Here is a 14,191-nt window from a genome sequence, read left to right as displayed (position 1 = left end):
ATCTGCCAGTCAACCAGACTCTTCCAGATCCGCCAGTCAGCCAGGATCTGCCAGTCGGCCAGGATCTGCCAGTCGGCCAGGATCTGCCAGTCGGCCAGGATCCGCCAGTCAGCCAGGATCCGCCAGATCCGCCAGTCAGCCAGGATCTGCCAGTCAGCCAGGATCTGCCAGTCAGCCAGGATCTGCTGAAACCACCAGCCAAGATCTGGTAGATCTACCTACCTGCCTGAGCTTCCTCTCACTCCTGAGCTTTCTCTCACTCCTGAGCTTTCTCTCACTCCCGAGCTTTCTCTCACTCCCGAGCTTTCTCTCACTCCCGAGCTTCCCCTCAGTCCCGAGCTGCCTCAGTCCCGAGCTGTCCTTCAGTCCCGATCTGCTCCTCAGTCCAGTGGGTTTCTGGGTGAGGACTACTAGGCCATGGTCGGCGGCGAGGGTGGACTATCCAGGGACGCGAGGAGAGGGGACTAAGACATTAACTGAGTGGGTTCCACGTCCCGCGCCGGAGCCGCCACCATGGACAGACGCCCACCCGGACCCTCCCTATTGTTTTGAGGTGCGTTCGGGAGTCCGCACCTTAGGGGGGGGGGGTTCTGTCACGCCCTGGTCTAAGTATTTTGTGTTTTTCTTCATGTCCTTAGTGTCTTTGTTCCTGTCGCTGTGTTAGTTGACACAAGTATAGGCTGTTTCGGTTTTCGTTACGTTTATTGTTTTGTAGTGTTTTGTGTGTATTCGTGTTACGTTTGTTTTATTAAACATGGATCGCAATCTACACGCTGCAGTTTGGTCCGACTCTCCTTCACACCTAGAAAACCGTTACACAACTCACGCCCTGACCATACTAAAACAAATACCTAAATAAAATAACTAAGGTCAGAACGTGATACATTGTATGATTTTCTGTGTGCAAATAAACTCAAGCTTATGGACAATGTCAAATGTGATATAGCGAAGGACCTAAGCTGGGTGAGCAATTATGCAGGTACTTTCCCAAAACGGACGACACAAACTGGATTTGTTATCCCTTTCATGCCCTGCCTCCAGTCCACTTACCAATATCTGAACAAGTTATTCACAATTTTTGATGAACAAATAAGGTTTTATTTGTAAGATGGCTAAATAAAGAGCAAAATTATTGATTATTATTATATTATTATTTGTGCCCTGGTCCTATAAGAGCTCTTTGTCACTTCCCACGAGCCGGGTTGTGACAAAAACTTACTCATTCTTATGTTTAATAAATGTATCGTATAGTGTGTGTGTGGCAGGCTTATAATGATGGCAAAAAACAACATTTGAGAGTGCGCTGACCCTGGTGCTAGAGGGGGTACGCAGCTAGAGGTTGAATGTTTGAAGGTGTACGGGACTATCCATTTTTTTTGTTCATCCATTTTTTTGTATGGAAACCCAGGAAGCGTGAACTATAGTATAGAGATGATCCAATACTAGGTTATACACCAGCTCTGCTCTGTCGAATTCCACCAGGGAAGACAGGAGTCCAATTAAGTGAGAGTGCTAGGATTGTTTTGACCCTGAGTGACACCTGTCCCTTCACACGGAGTTGTCACAGCTTGCAGAGCAGAGCAGAGTGGGGGACTGGATGTACTATAATAACGGATTACTGCTTAATAATACGTAGAGTAGACCTCTCGTTCACTCTCGATGTCTCTTGCTTGCTAGACTCTTCACATCACACTGTGGTACATTCACAGCATACAACTATATGGTTCTTCTCCTCTCCTCTTTGACTGCTGTTGCATACAGTAGGTGAATTGGTGAAATGGAATTGTATAGTACGGCCTTCAGAGCGATGAACTGGACCCACACATCAGTAAATAACTTTTTACATGCTCTGGTGCTGATTGGTCAACTGTCAATTCTTGTTTTTACTATAAAAAATGTGTAGTTACTGTTACTCTCTCATCAAATGTAGAACTGTTCTCCAAGTAATCATTCACAGCCAACATCTAATGGACGTCTACAACAAGAGACACACGTACACCCACAGCACTGTTTTGGATGCCGGGACCCACTGCACTTGACTGTAGCCTCGTCCTTTGCTCTTCTACAACTCTGGGGTCTTGTACTCTATCATCCTCTTTCACCTTGTCACAGGGCAGGCAGGCCTGTGGACTGTGAAGATATCACTCTCTCTCCCCACCCAAACGCCAGTGCTAATGAAGCAGGCCCAGGAATGGAGGAGGTAAGGGGAGGCACTGAAATCTTCTCTTTCCTACACTGTTATCTGCAAATGAAAGGTGACTCTTCCTAATGCAATAACCATTTTCAGAATCTAGCACAAGCAGCATCTCCTGAGAAAGTAATCCATTGACACAGGTTCAACTTTTGCAGCTTTGCAGAATATTTGAGGTTACGACCTGACAGGCAGCATGTTTCACTGTGACTTTCCCGTTGTGCTTTGACACCTACGGATCGTAAACATTCACAGGGTGCTCTGGGTTGTCACAGCGCCTAATGGACTGTTAGCTACATGAGGCTATCAAATTAAGTGCTGAAGGCATTGATTTATCTCCTTTAAAGATACATGTTTGTTTCTGGGGCTCAAAAGAGGCCCAATGCATCAGCCTGCTGTTCATAGAAGACAGGTTTATAATTTTAGGGAATCCAAATACTCTACAAAGATGTATTGGTAGGAATTAAAATATATAACATACAGTGTATTAGACAATAACTAAAAAAACACAAATGAAAGTGGTATGTATGCATAATTCAATGATAATTCAATATTACCGAGGATAACCATGGGCGATACAATAGTCTTGTCCACCAGCTGTCTACCGTACCTATTTACGGAACAATGTCTGTTACAATTATCTGTTATGAATGAGATGACACCCTAATATTTCCTGTAATCTGAGTAGTAGCAATTGATATCTTCTGCTCCTTGTAGGCAGCCTCTAACTCAGGGGAGCTCCTCCCTTATACAAACATCTAATGGTGTGATTCGTTAAGCAACCTGACAGTAACCTTTTTATCAGCAAGCCCCATGGCAACCCACCCAGAATGTGGGCAGTTCTAGCTCAACATGAAATTCAGTGTGCTAGGCTAGGAACCTGGCATGTATCACCCTATGCAGAAATGCTTGGTGGTTTATGGGAACTAGTACAAGCCTTTTATTGGCTGGTTTAATTTGCAGTTTGACGAATGGTACAACTTGGTTTTAAGGGTGCTCCCCACCATTTCTGGTCCTGAAGTTCAGAGCAAATTACACAAGCAATCTCTGTTCTTATGCTCTAAACTGCCAGTAGACATTGAAACATAATGGACTTGAACTGAAAGCACTGGAACTATGATTTGAAAACACCTGGAGAGTTCTTGCTGGAGTCTGTGGGTGGTACTGCTGTTTATATCAGAGGACATGATCACTCTTGACAACACTGATTCAATGTTTAAATACCATTCATTGAGAGAGTAAAACCTGTATGGAAATACTGTATGTCAAATAATCAAATGGTATGCCATAGATGAAAAAAAGAAAGAACACATGGTTGCATGGTACCAGTGAAATGAGTCGTGTGCATGTGCATTTTCACATAAAAGCTTTTTGAGTAATTGGCCAACACACGCAACATGGATCTCAAGATGGATTACAACAGGAGCACTAATGTTTTTCTTGATGCTCGCTCACATTACAAGCCTAGTTTGGGGCACCAGGGTTATCAGTAAAGTAGAGGGATCTCTTATGAGAATGGCATCTTATTGTAAGGATGAATAGATCACTCCTATAAAAGGCATACATCCACTTTATTCCCAAACCATGTATCAAATGGAGGAATGGACAAAGGCATTACTCTGACACGTGCGCGTTTGCCAGGCACCAGCTAACAATTTATTGCATGACCCACAGCTTCCACTTTCAGGGTCCTCATTGCATTGTGCTGCAGGTGGAAATCGGCCATTTAGAGTGTAAGAAGTTGTCACTCAGAATCTTCCAATGTCAAATGTCTGTATGACACTCTCGCTTTAGTCATCTCTCAACAGTCTACCATTTGACATTGAACTTCGGCTCCATCCTACCCTCATGGACAAGCCCTTAGATGCAACGCATTCACTATCCTTAACTGTCAAGCCACTCTCTCCTCTGTGCGTTCCCCCATGCATCGCAGCTGGCTGCTCCCAGTCTTCCATCCACTCTGCTAGGCCGGCCCTTCCAAAGCCCGTCCCTCAAACCAATCATCCGTGCTATAGACATAGAATATATGTGCCATGTACTGAACACACTAAATCACATACCAGTCAAAACTAATTTGAAAAAACATAAGACTGTAATTTCGTCTTCGTCATCATCATTCATTTATTTCACTTTAGTGCGTTACTGTAGTTTACTTGAATAATCTCCACAGCAGAGCTTCCTTGTCCTTGCATGTTTTTCTGAATCATCTAATCATCGGAAAGCATCTTGTCTGGTCCTTTGTTCTGATCCCTCTATGATAAGAACCAGAGATCTTAATAGATATCACTGAGTTCTTTTGTGAGTCAATATTTGTAGATGTTGTTACTGTAGCTCTGCTGTTGTAAGACTCCAGTGGACCAGATGCACTCCCTTTGTTCATTGGTCTCTAGTGGTGAGGTAAACTTTGAAAATCTTCAGTTGTTCAAAACAAACACTATTTTGTTTTGTCTGATACCAGCTCCACTTTATTCAAACCTAGAGTCATTAGTCTCAGTTTATACATAATGTAGATCGAATGGGAAAGGTAAGCAAAATTATTTAAAGGAAAAGTTTAATTCCTCCTCATTAGCATTTAAAGAGAACAACAGGAGCTGATCAAGTTTCTCCCTAGAGTCCAATTAATATATTTGAGCAAACACTTTTTGGATAGGTTATACAAATGCAAACAAATACGACATTGGGTTTTCCATACACAGAACTCAAAGATATCTCTGGTATCAAGAGCTCTTCAAAATCTCTTTTAACCTCTAGCCTACACATGTTGCTGTATTCAACACAGGTGCTTTTTCAAAGTACAGTAAATCATTGGTTCAATGGTTCCTTGAATGAAGAAAGGAGCTCCTGCCTAAGCCAAGTACTGTATATCATTTTCATATAGTAATTTAACTGACACTCTTATCCAGAGCGACTTACCGGAGCAATTAGGGTTAAGTGCCTTGCTCAAGGGCATATGTTTTTCACCTAGTTGACTCAGGGATTCGAACCAGCGACCTTTCAGTTATTGGCCCAACTAGGCTACCTGCCACCCATAAGAGATGTAGTGTGTCACTCTACTGTACGGCATGAAACAAGTTATGGTGCAGTACTAATATTCACTTTATGACAATATCATCTCCAGTCAAGAGAGACTTGACGGATGTGCAGGTCCTGGACTGGTGTGTACCACGTGGTCTGCAGTTGTGAAGCGGGTAGGACATACTGCCAAATTCTCTTAAATGACTTTGGAAGCGGTTTATGGTAGAGAAATTAACATTCAATTCTCTGGCATCAGCTCTGGTAGCATGCCTGCAATCAACACATCTGTGACAAAACTGCACATTTTAGTGTGGCCTTTTATTGTCCACAGCACAAGGTGCACCTGTGTAATGATCATGCTGTTTAATCAGCTTTTTGATATGCCACACCTCTCAGGTTGATGGATTATCTTGGAAAATAAGAAATGCTCCCTAACAGAGACGTAAACAAATCTGTGCACAAAATTGGAGAGAAATAAGCTTTTTGTTTGCATGGAAAATGTCTGGTATCTTTTATTTCAGCTAATGAAACACAGGACCAATATTTTACATGTTGCGTTTATATTTCTGTTCAGTGTAATTTGTTGTTAAACTGGATCATTTATATCAATACCCTTTAGAGATTCAAAAAACAGTAATTGTTTAGTCTCAACTACTATATCAGTACCTTCCTGATAAAAACTAAATGTAGAGCTGCATGAAGCCAGACTAACATGACCCAAATTATATAGGTTAATATGGGGACATAACACCATGTACAATACAGATTTAAACAAATATATTTTCATCCATCAGACCATAAAATTAGGAAAGATGAGAGGCATAATACAGTAGTTGTATAGGATGGTTACTGTATGGAAAGGTACTGTAGGTAGAGAAAGCCACCGGCTATGGAGAGGATGGTGGGGGGTCGGTGAAATTATTACCTTTGCTGTAAAGACTACAATCCTTTTGACTACAGGGTATGCCAATGGCATAATTTGAGAAGAAAAATGTACAGTGATCAACAGACGAGCATGGGTGGAAGAGGTGGAGACAAATAATTGAATAGAAAATAGGCAGTTGACGTTGGGCAGAAAAGGCTGTTTGGGAAAATAAAATCCTGCTTATACAACCACATGATACGGGGAGAAAACAAAATATTATAAGCTATGGGAAATATTACTCAAAAACTTCAATTCAAATACTGTTTTTTTTATTACCAGTTGAATACAAAGTGAACATAAATAACTCAGAATAAGGTTAGGCAGACATGAAAACAATTGGTTGTTTCAATGCCAATGGGAGAGAGGCAGAGTTAATTTTTAATGCAACTAGTAAGTAGTGATATAACTACAAATACCAGCGCTACCAGCAGTACCACCTTCACCACAACCACCACCAATACTGACACTAAACCATATATTACCAGGGCAAGTGAACAACAGGCCATATGTATTTACTTAATTTAATGGTTCTGAAACTATGTGATAATGTATTAGGAATTCATAACCAGACCTTTAAATAAAGTGTCACCTTGTACTTTTCTGCTAAAAAAAAGCAGGGCATACTCGACAATGGCACATACAGTAGTCTTGTGTCTCATACATTGAGAAGATATGCCTAGGGGTGGTCATTGAGGAGGTCAACATCAAATTACTTTCATTTAGGAATTGCAAATATGCATACTAATACTCTTGTTTTCACCACCTTCAGACATCCAATGTCCCGCCAATATGTTTCCATATTTCCTTGGACATGAAAAGAAAGAATAACCAAACGGCATCTCCCATTAGTTAAATATGTTTTACATGTTATTAATTTAGCAGACGGTCTTATCCAGAGAAACTTACAGTAGTAAGTCCATACATTTTTCATACTTTTTCGTACTGGTTCTGCATGGGAATCTAACCCACAACCCTGGCGTTGCAAGCTCCATGCTCTACCAACTGAGATACACGAGATCCCCATTCAAGGGTTTTTATTTATTTTGACTATGTTCTACATTGCAGAATAATAGTGAAGACATCAAAAATATGAAATAACACATATGGAATCATGTAGTAACCAAAAAAGTGTTAAACAAATCAAAATATTTGATTGAGATTCTTCAAAGTATCACCCCTTTCTTTGCCTTGATGAGAGCTTTTGCACACTATGACATTCTCTCAACCAGCTTCACCTTGAATGTTTTTCAAACAGTCTTGAAGGAGTGTGCTATTGACAAGCTGACTGCAGGAATGTCCTCCAGAGCTGTTGCTAGAGAATTGAATGTTAATTTCTCTACTATAAGCCGACTCCAATGTCGTTTTAGAGAATTTGTCCTAACAACCGCAGACCACGTGTATGGCGTCATGTTGGCGAGCGGTTTGTTGATGTCAACGTTGTGAACAGAGTGCCCCATGGTGGCGATAGGGTTATGTTATAGGTAGGCATACGCTACGGACAACGAACACAAATGCATTTTATCCATGGCAATTTGAATGCACAGAGATATCCTGACAAGATCCTGAGGCCCATTGTCGTGCCATTCATCCGCCGCTATCACCTCAAGTTTAAGCATTATAATGCACAGCCCCATGTCACAACAATCTGTACACAATTCCTGGAAGCTGAAAATGTCCCAGTTCTTCCATGGCCTGCATACTCACCAGACATTGAGCATGTATGGGATGCTCTGGATCAATGTGTACAACAGCATGTTCTAGTTCCTGACAATATCCAGCAACTTTGCACAGCAATTGAAGAGGAGTGGGACAACATTCGACAGGCCACAAACAACAGCCTGATTAACTCTATTCCACAATCAACAGCCTGATCAACTCTATGTGAAGGAGATGTGTCACGCTGCATGAAGCAAATGGTGGTCACACCAGACACTGACTGGTGTTCTGATCTACACCCATACCTTTTATTTTAAGGTATCTTTGACCAACAGATGCATATCTGTATTCCCAGTCATGTGAAATCCATAGATTAGGGCTAAATGAATTTATTTCAATTGACTGAGTTCCTTATATGAACTGTAACTCAGTAAAATCTTTAAAATTGTTTTATGTTGCATTTATATTTTTGTTCAGTATAATAACTGAAGGCTTTTTGGACACCGATTTGGCCCATTTAAAAAATAAATTACACCTTTATTTAACTAGGCAAGTCAGTTAAGAACACATTCTTATTTTCAATGACGGCCTAGGACCAGTGGGTTAACTGCCTTGTTCAGGGGCAGACCGACAGATTTTTACCTTGTCAGCTCGGGGATTCAATCTTGCAACCTTATGATTAACTAGTCCAATGCTCTAACCACCTGCCTTACATTGCACCCCACGAGGAGCCTGCCTGTTACGCGAATGCAGTAAGAAGCTAAGGTAAGTTGCTAGCTAGCATTAAAATTATCTTATAAAACACAATCAATCAATCATAATCACCAGTTTACTACACATGGTTGATGATATTACTAGTTTATCTAGCGTGTCCTGCGTTGCATATGATCGATGTGGTGCGCATTCGCAAAAAAGGACTGTCGTTGCTCCAATGTGTACCTAACCATAAACATCAATGCCTTTCTTAAAATCAATACACAAGTATATATTTTTAAACCTGCATATTAGGTTAATATTGCCTGCTAACATGAATTTATTTTAACTAGGGAAATTGTGTCACTTCTCTTGCAACAGAGTCAAGGTATATGCAGCAGTTTGGGCCGCCTGGCTTGTTGCGAACTGTGTGAAGACTATTTCTTCCTAACAAAGACAAATTTCTATTTCTATTTCTTCCTAACAAAAGCGCATTTGCGAAAAAAGCACAATCGTTGCACGACTGTACCTAGCCATAAACATCAATGCCTTTCTTAAAATCAATACACAGAAGTATATATTTTTAAACCTGCAAATTTAGCTCAAAGAAATCCTGGTTAGCAGGCAATATTAACCAGGTGAAATTGTGTCACTTCTCTTGCGTTCATTGCACGCAGAGTCAGGGTATATGCAACAGTCTGGGCCGCCTGGCTCGTTGCGAACTAATTTGCCAGAATTTTACGTAATTATGACATAACATTGAAGGTTGTACAATGTAACAGCAATATTTAGAGTTAAGGATGCCATCCGTTAGATAAAATACGGAACGGTTCCGTATTTCACTGAAAGAATAAACGTTTTGTTTTCGAAATGATAGTTTCAGGATTCGACCATATTGATGACCAAAGGCTCGTATTTCTGTGTGTTATTATGTTATAATTGAGTCTATGATTTGATATTTGATAGAGCAGTCTGACTGAGCGATGGTAGGCAGCAGCAGGCTCGTACGCATTCATTCAAACAGCACTATTTTGCATTTTGCCAGCAGCTCTTCGCAATGCTTCAAGCATTGAGCTGTTTATTACTTCAAGCTTATCAACTCCAGAGATTAGGCTGGTGTAACCGATGTGAAATGGCTAGCTAGTTAGCGGGGTGCGCGATAATAGCGTTTCAATCGGTGACGTCACTCGCTCTGAGACTTGTAGTAGTTGTTCCCCTTGCTCTGCAATGGCCACGGCTTTTGTGGAGCGATGTCTAACAATGCTTCGAGGGTGGCTGTTGTCGATGTGTTCCTGGTTCGAGCCCAGGTAGGGGCGAGGAGAGGGACGGAAGCTATACTCTTACACTGGCAATAGTAAAGTGCCTATAAGAACATCCAATAGTCACAGGTATATGAAATACAAATGGTATAGAGAGAAATAGTCCTATAATTCCTATAATAACTACAACCTAAAATGTCGTACCTGGGAATATTGAAGACTCATGTTAAAAGGAACCACCACCTTTCATATGTTCTCATGTTCTGAGCAAGGAACTTAAACGTTAGCTTTTTTACATGGCACATATTGCACTTTTACTTTCTTCTCCAACACTTTGTTTTTGCATTATTTTTAAAAAATTGAACATGTTTCATTATTTATTTGAGGCTAAATTGATTTTATTTATGTATTATATTAAGTTAAAATAAGTGTTCATTCAGTATTGTTGTAATTGTCATTATTACAAATAAAATAAAATAAATTGTCCGATTAATCGGTATCTGCTTTTTTGGTCCACAAATAATCGGTATCAGCGTTGAAAAATCATAATCGGTCGACCTCTAGTTTTGTGGTGTGAAACTAAGCGGGTTGAGCATAAAAGGTCAACCCCGTTACATTAAAATGTTTGACATTTAGTATACACTCTTATTCAGAGTGACTTATAGTGAGTGCATTCATCTTCAGATAGCTAGGTGGGACAACCACATATCACAGGCATAGAAAGTACATTTCTCTTCAATAAAGTAACTGTCAGCAAAGTCAGAGCTAGTAAAGGGGATTATTTAAGATACTCTTTGAAGAGGTAGGGTTTCAGATGTTTTTGGAAGATTGGCAGGGGCTCTGCTGTCCTAGCCCCAGTGGGAAGCTGGTTTCACCATTAGGGTACCTGGACAGAGAAGAGTTTGGACTGGACTGAGCAGGAGCTGCCCTCCCGTAGTGGTGGGAGGGCCAAAAGACCAGAGGTGGCAGAACGGAGTGCTCGGGTTAGGGTGTAGGGTTTGAGCATAGCCTGAAGGTTGGGAGGGGCAGATCCTCTTGCTTTTCCGTAGGCAAGTACCATGGTCTTGTAGTGGATGCGAGCTTTGACTGGAAGCCAGTGGAGTGTGCGGAGGAGAGGGGTGACATGGGAGAACTTGGGACGGTTAAACACCAGGTAGACTGCAGCATTCTGGACATGCTGCAGGGGTTTGATGGCACATAGATAGACAGGCTAGAAATGTTTTAACAATTAAAAAAATGGCAAGCCTGCAATCAATTGCCACTCCCTGTTTCACACAACAAGCTTCCATTCCCCCTGTCAAAAGGGGATTTATGGCTGATTTGAGATTAAGTCATCAACTCTGTTACTTTATTTGACACTTAATAGGCACTTACTATAGTGTTTTTTTAATTTAACCTCTTGAGATGGGAAAACATGTTTTTGATGAAGTTGAACATGTGCACTTTTTTTTGCACCAAGTTACACTACTTAAAAGGAACCTAATTGGCGGAATGAAGCAGGTGCCGGTACGATATGTATTTCAATTGTCCCAATTCTCATGATTCTATATGTATTGCGATTTGTTGCTGCGATTTTATTGTGATTTGATGTTCCAAACATATTGCTCACTTTATGTCTGCTGCAGAGAGACAGGAGATAGCACGAGAAAATGTGTTTTGATCAGTCTTGGAAATAAAAGTGCTGAAAACATATTGGCTCACTATTTCAAAAGAATATGGATAACAAGCTATAGGATGAAAAATACTGTAGTTTTGGCACTGGTACAGCCGACTAGCGCTAGCTAACGCTACCTAGCAACAACAACAAAAAGTCTAAGTATTGATATAATATCATCCAAAATAATATTGCGATATGTAACAGTATCTATTTTTTTCCCAATATTTTTTTCTACAGCTAAACCCAGTGATAAAATTGAAATGAGTAAGAAATAAGGCAAGGGGATTGGCTGCTTGATGATGTACAATGTAAACCACTCTGAATTCAGTGTACAGTACATGACTTCTCAAAACACACTGAGACTTGCTTGTATAGATTTTAAACTCAATAACAAAAAAAAATGACTGTGTATTTTTATCGAGAAAATGAACTGTTGTCACACTGTTTATCAATCCGATAGGCCTACTGGTATTTAGATTTTAGAGCTGTGTTTTATTTGTATGATATTCTGATTGATCTATTCAAGAGGTTCATAGCATTTGATAAGAATATCAAGAATTATCATCCATTACACTACATGAGGTAGGCTTACATAACGGTACATGAATATGGCTTTCGCATAGCACATCTGCAGTCTGCAGTAGTTTCATCTCTCCTACTCAATGCAGATTAATATAATTAACATTTTCCAAAAATGCAGTAATGGAAGCTCAGCATTGCCTCTGACTATAATAGCCCAGAGCCTGTGTGTTTCAGGTGGCTCCTGAGAGCAAATTAATGCCAATAAATGCCATCATACTCAGTGGCGTTATCATATAAAAAACAAAATCATAATTGCAGGTAACATATATGTAATAATATGTAATAGTTGTTTTCAATTAAACACATGTTATTAAAGCTATTACTGGACACCCCTGAGTAAGAAATATGTCAGTTGCCAGTTTCAGACGGGTCTGTCTTGCACATTGCACAAGGTTGTCAACAGATAGCAGCAATTTTACAACCTGTCATAGATACAATTGAGATATTATTATAAAAATGATTTTATTTTATGTTTGTTTCATCTTTGGAAGTTGTAAAATATATTTTGTTTCTGGTCATGTCATCAAGCCAAGTGCATTAGTATAACATTTTACATTGGCTATTTGTCTACATCTTTACTCGAGAAAGCTGATCGACTGATCAGGCTATATTCGCAGAACTGCCGACATTACTGAATGTATAATACTACTACTAATACTAGGCTACATACTACTAACAATACGATACACAAGTTAAGCTACGTTATAGCCTAACCTTAATGTACACAATGTAAGCCTAATACATGTATTGTAATGCACTGGTTCATTGCTGACCAACATGGCAACTCCAATTATCTTGCTGTTTGTAAAGTTTACGGGACAGGTGTAGTCTGTAGCCTTAGCAAAATGGTCATGTATAGGTAGGCTACCACAGAATGTCCTTTCCTCAGAGTTGGTATCACCAGCTAGGAACATAACGATAATGTCCATTAGCACCACGGGCCCGCCGAATGGGAATATCCCATAGCCTAGCCGGCACCTTGTGTATTGATACGGGGCTATCACTGCACTCACTATAGACTACAATCCCTTTCTCGAATGTTTTTGCACCTGAGGATACCACGATTCAGGAGCGATACAGTAGGATATAGCGCGCCACGTAACAATTCTGCGATAAACACAGGCTGAAAGCAGTAGCTAGTAGACAAATGGCTCACCTTTTCGTGATGTGACCATACCGGAGGCTTATTCCCATGCCATAGTTTCACTTCATGAGAAATAAGAAGAAGACTGTTCACATTATTATATGCTGTATCCTCGTGTATCCTTGGCAAATAACGCAATGATGACGGTTGAGCTACGCTGGCTTCAGTTGAATAGGCTATGATGCTCCGGTGAATGTGTCGAAGAGAATGGCAAGACAGCGTTTGATATGTAGAGCGGAACGCGTGTGATTTGCTTTTTTCTAATGGTTATGATTCAACTGTTCATCTTTAAAAAAAAATCTTCCCTGGTGGACACAATCACCAACTCAGCATCACTGGAATATACCATACACGACAGAGAAGAAGGGGGTGTGGCACCGGTGAGCAATAATTTCACCATCCAACACAGCCAGCCTGACGAGGTAAGGTCAGTGGCGTACCGCAATTCCGCGGGGCGTCCGCAAGGTCTGAGCAAGAGCCCTCTTTTCTGGGGTTTAACAATGCTACGCATCCTACAATTCTACACATTTTGCCATAAGGCTGAGAGAAAATGTTGCTGTTTTAAAGCTAATTTCAGTACTTGTTCCATTTACAACTTGTTTTAGTCCTCTGGTCTACTGATTTCAGTAAGTATACTGTATGACTGTGGATTGACTGTATTGTTTGAATGGAATGTTGGCTTATTGGCAGTTCATTTAGTTGAGGGACAAGGTGCTTAAAATTGGAACAAAATGAGTGTTTCAGCTTGAAGAGATATTGTTGAACATTGCAAAGGTAGTTATCCCTCCCTTATAATGGTAGGCTTGTGTAGTGTTATGCAAAAACAAGCTTTTAAACGATGTGTAATTGTCCAATTAATGATGATGATAATCATGACCTTTACTATTATTATGGTTGTTGTTATTTGTAGGCTATGTTGCAAGTTAAATTTGCCAATATAAATAGAATATACACCCCTTTGTAAATAGCAACACGTTTATTTATTTTTTAAAGTTTATTTTGGGGGGGGGGTATCTAAAGAAAAAAAATGGTGAAGCACCTGCGTTGGTAAGCAACGCCCCCTCGAGTG

At 40.4% G+C, this 14,191-nt stretch overlaps 1 protein-coding gene across 1 annotated transcript in view; it reads right to left on the bottom strand.

Annotated features, from left to right (window-relative positions):
• Positions 1 to 13,511, bottom strand: part of LOC112250235 (teneurin-1-like) — a 180,122-nt gene extending 166,611 nt beyond the window's left edge. Inside the window, exon 1 of the mRNA XM_042309579.1 lies at positions 13,135 to 13,511. The gene's annotated coding sequence lies outside the window, so the exon portion shown is untranslated. The remainder of the gene's footprint in view (positions 1 to 13,134) is intronic.
• Positions 13,512 to 14,191: the final 680 nt, after the last annotated feature.

This window comes from Oncorhynchus tshawytscha, linkage group LG30 (genome assembly GCF_018296145.1).
Source record: "Oncorhynchus tshawytscha isolate Ot180627B linkage group LG30, Otsh_v2.0, whole genome shotgun sequence".
NCBI lineage: Eukaryota > Metazoa > Chordata > Actinopteri > Salmoniformes > Salmonidae > Oncorhynchus > Oncorhynchus tshawytscha.
This window is presented reverse-complemented; position numbering and strand designations above follow the sequence as displayed.